This window comes from Varanus komodoensis, unplaced genomic scaffold (assembly GCF_004798865.1).
Source record: "Varanus komodoensis strain SLA01 unplaced genomic scaffold, ASM479886v1 scaffold14_1, whole genome shotgun sequence".
NCBI classification, from domain to species: domain Eukaryota; kingdom Metazoa; phylum Chordata; class Lepidosauria; order Squamata; family Varanidae; genus Varanus; species Varanus komodoensis.
Window position 1 is genome coordinate 17,429,165 of NW_025335438.1, and position 4,745 is coordinate 17,433,909.

At 44.4% G+C, this 4,745-nt stretch overlaps 1 protein-coding gene across 1 annotated transcript in view; it reads right to left on the reverse strand.

The window, feature by feature from the left end:
- RP1 (RP1 axonemal microtubule associated) overlaps positions 1-4,745 on the reverse strand; it is a 211,587-nt gene that overhangs the window by 140,348 nt on the left and 66,494 nt on the right. The gene's annotated exons all lie outside the window — the stretch shown is intronic.

Sequence of the window (4,745 nt, forward strand, 5' to 3'; positions counted from 1 at the left end):
CTTTGTGTTCTCCCCAAAGCAGGACGGGGGATATCCGCATAGGAGATTAGATGAGGCTGGGGACTTAGGGGCACAGATTAGAGTCATTCCCCCCCCCCCTTGAAGTCGAGGGGCTCCTCAGGGCATTGGACATTACAAAGGCGCCAGGCCCTGATGGCTTACACCCGAGAGTACTTAGAGAGTTGGCAGGGGTTCTCTCACGCTCGCTGGCCTCCATTTTTGAGGCCTCGTGGAGAACGGGTGAAGTTCCAGAGGACTGGAGGGTGGCATCAGTGGTCCGAATTTTCAAAAAGGGTAATAGAAGGGACATGGGGAATTATACACCCGTTAGCCTTACGTCCATTGTAGGAAAAACAATGGAAAGGGTCATAATAGAGAGAGATCTAGTGATGCTAGTTAGGGAAGGGAGGCTGACAGCCACACAACACAGCTTCCGCAAAAACAGGTCCTGCCAGACAAACCTTGTGGAATTCTATGACAAGGTTTCGAGATGACTAGATGGAGGGGATGCAGTGGTTGTGGTATACCTGGATTTCAGCAAGGCCTTTGACAATGTGCCCCATGATATCCTGGTGGAGAAACTGAGGAGTTTGGGATACACCAAAGTACTGTCCGGTGGATTAGGGCATGGTTGACTGACCGAAAGCAGAAGGTAACCATTAGCGGGGAATCATCGGGATGGCGGCCAGTGACAAGCGGGGCCCCCCAGGGCTCTGTCCTGGGGCCGATCCTGTTTAATCTTTTCATTAATGACATGGAAGAAGGGGTGAACAGTTTGCTGATCAGATTCGTGGATGACACTAAAATTGGAGCAGTGGCCACAACTGAGGAGCATAGCCAGAAGTGTGGCTTCTAGATCAAGAGAGGTATTACTACCACTCTACACGACTCTGGTGTGCCCGCAACTGGAGTATTGTGTTCAGTTTTGGGCCCCTCATTACAGAAAGGATATAGCCAGGTTGGAGTCAGTGCAGCGTAGGGCCACAAGGTTGGTGGCCGGTTTTTCAGGGGATGGGGTATGAGGCGAGACTGAGGGAAATGGGTCTCTTCAGCCTGGAGAAGAGGAGACTCAGAGGGGATATGTTGGCGACATACAGGTATGTGAGGGGATGTCACATGGAGATGGGTAGAGACCTGTTCTCCCCTGCAGAGGAAGGCAGGACGTGCTCCAATGGAGCAAAGCTCAGGGAGCCAAGGTTCCCTTTGGATGCCAGGAAGCACTTCCTGACAGTCAGGACCCCGAGGGTGTGGAATGGGCTTCCACAAGTGGTCATTAAGGCTCCATCGGTGCGGGTGTTCAAGGATAGGCTGGACGCCCACATGGTGGGCATGTCGTGAGCGGAGCCGGCTGGTGCCAGAGGTCAGACTAGATGGCCCGGGAGACCCCTTCTGACTCGCTCTGTTTCTATGTTTCTAAAATAACTTTCTCTTTGAAATGTGGGAGAAGCACATGCCATGTAAAGTATTGAATCCACACTGAAACTTTCTTCCACTTCCCCCCTTTCAGAAAAGGTACTGACTACACTATCAGGGTGGCTCCTGCTAGAAAGCAGCAACACTAAGCACTTCTTAACTGGCCTGCTTGTTTCACCTGTTGTCTCCTGAAAGGGTTAAGAAGTTGCCCCTGCATCTCCTCCCCACCAAACCAGCTCTGAAAAGTCTCCCTTCTTTTCCAGGACAGGCTGGTTCTCATGCTCTGTCCAAGAATCTTCACTAGGCAACCTTGAAGCAAACCACCTATCCACCTCTCCCCTATGCCAGAATCAGATGAATCTTTCTGCAGAATCTATAATGTTCAAAAGCTGGGCCCCTCTCTTTGCTAGGAAAGCATGTCTAGAAAATGGGTTGGAGCTGCAACAGCAGAAGCCTCTGATAAACAGTATTCCTGCAATCCTGCCAGGTGGAACAGGCTGTCAGAAACCCTTTGTCTATCATTATCACTGCTAGCACTCACATTTTAATACCTCTTGAATCCTGGGATATGCAAGAATGTGCACATACTCACTTTCCCCAGCGTCTATAAACTCCTTAAGACCCAGAGTAGCATGTTCTCTAAGCAGTCCACTGGAGGAATGAATTAAAGGACTGCCATTTCTTCTGAGTGGTCACAGGACTAAAATTTTGATCCCAATTCCCAATTCAATGTATTTATTGAAGAATGAAGGTGAAAGGAGTTCAGAAATGGTCAGCTGCTTCTGAAATATCATCTTAGCTCAGTAGAACTTACTTATTAGGCTCGTAAGAGGAATGCACCAAAGCAACTTCCATGGAGGGAAGGGTGAGGGCTGCCTGGGGCTCAGTGGCATGGTGCTATCATGTGGAACCAGCCAGCCAGAGACAGAAGGATTCTAAAGAACAGACTAAGAAGCAAAGAAGCCATCTGTCAGGGGGACTTTTAGTTGGCCTTCTGCACCAAGCACGGGGGTGGACTCAATGGCCTAAACTTCTCCTTCCTACTCTGTGATTCTCTGGCATGTATTTCAGTGATGGCTGGGCAGGTCCTAAAGAGGGAAATTCAAATTAACCAAAAGTCTGGGAGGACCTGATCATGTATTCCTCCCCCTGCCCATCCACTGGTGATTGCTTCAGGTAAATAGTTAACATAAGGCCTAGTCAAGGAGTGGGGAAAATCAAGCTGGGATGAGTAGAAATGCAGCATGTACTGTGCATCTGCAACTGCCTGACTGTATTCTGTGATCAAAGACATGTCCTAGTAGAGAGGCAAAAAACTTGAATTCGTTACATTTGTTCATCCATCCATCACATTTCATTCAGTGGGATGAGGCTGATTTAAATCCAGAGTCTTCACATTATTTGGGTTGAGATTGTTCTGCAAACGCCAAATTTGGTTTTTCGTTCAGGGGTTCAGAGAGAAAGCACTTTGTTTTGATGGAGTTGGATTCCATATTGCCTGAGAAAGACTGCTTATGCAACAGGACTTCCCTGCCTTCTCCCCCTGGTCACAGCTCACTGCTCCAGAGGGCCGCCCTGGAACTTATCTGGGGGCCACACAGGGAGGGCCATACAGGGGGAAGGCAAATTTGCTCTGCAGCAGTTTCACTTTTTCTGGTGGAAGAGCACCACTTGATTCAACCCACAGGCATCACCATCTTCCTCCTCCCTCTCCTCCTCAGAAATACTGTAAAAATAATTTACTGACAGAAATTGCTTTAAAGTTGGGTGCAATGGTATGTTCATTATTGTCCAAAGGATAAAGATTTATAATTAACATTTTATATATGGGTTGTTAATTTCACTGGGACATTTTCAAAATGTTGGGTTCTGATGCTAGATACATCTTGAACCTCCTTAATCATGTCAAACTCAGTCATATAAAAACTTAGCTTTATGGCTGATTTTTCACATTAGTAAATCAAGTAATTACCCTACATATATGCAGGTGTATCTATCACTTCATGCATGCACACCAGCATTTCCATGTCCTGGTGGAAACAATAACAGCAGTCATTGTGCTGTTATTGTGTACACAGAGAAAGAGAGAGGGAGCTCTATACCAAATGTTAATTAGTATTTGTGGTGGTGGCTCCATGCTGCATGCTATGTACAAAGTTGTAGTGTGAACTGGGTCTTAGTTATATGTTATATCTTTATTTCTTATGATTCAGGTTGAAATTAATAATATTGGAAACATTTACAAAATCAGAATAGGTCATGATGGAATAAGCAAACAGCCAGAATGGATGTTAGAAAAGGTAAGTTTTCTGATATATCTTCTGGTTGTTCTTACAATTTCTTTAAGATGCAATCTTGTCTTTAGAGCAAACACTCCCAGTATGCTCTAGTTTTTTCCAAGGTTTTGTGAGGCCTGTTCTTTGTTCAGGACACTTTCATGCAAAATCTTTCTGCAGTGCTGCATCCAGCAGTGAGGTCCTTGCTGGCTTGCATAATGGATCCAACCCATGTTGGCTTTTATCCAAAAACATGAAAAGCTTTGTATGTATCACTTGCTGAATTAAGAAGCATGACTGAAACTGGACGTGCAGCTGAATGTCAAGGCATCTATTTGCATCACATGGGCATCTGAATGTTCAATTCATTGAAAAAGATGTGGTGCTGACAGATGATTTGGATATGCTTCTAGTTCACTCTTGTGGTTCTAATCTGTGATTTGGTACAAATGCCTGCTTCAGCGCATAGATCACCCCATTATGTTTATTTATTTTTTTTAATTCTACCAATACTCAAGGTGGCTAGCAACAGTAGAGACATCATTTAAAATAAAAATTAAAATAAAAATAGAACAATGTTTTAAAAACCCAGTTAGAGAACAAAAGAATAAAGTAGCTTCAAAATGAATGCCCGGCTCATATGCCAAAGCCCTGCTTGAATAAAAATGTGTTGTGACAACTGTAAGCTCCAAGTTGACCAGTGGCAGCATCACACTAAAGGACCTGAGGTCACCACAGTGCTGCAGCTACATGCCTTATTTTGCTGTGTTTCTGATTACAGGGATGGTTTTACATTGGGGTAGGCCTTTTGTTTTCAGAATAAATTCATGCCGCAAGGCACAACAACTCTGTAAGAAGTAAAGTCATATCTGTACCTTCTATGGTAACCCACTTCTGCACAAATGCATCTATGGTGTATTATGACATCTCAGCTCCCAAGCTGAAACCTTAATATTAGAAATAATAGTAACTAGTTTTTTATATTAGTTCACAAACCTTAACTATAGAAATCTATTATTATTATTATTATTATTATTATTATTATTATTATTATTA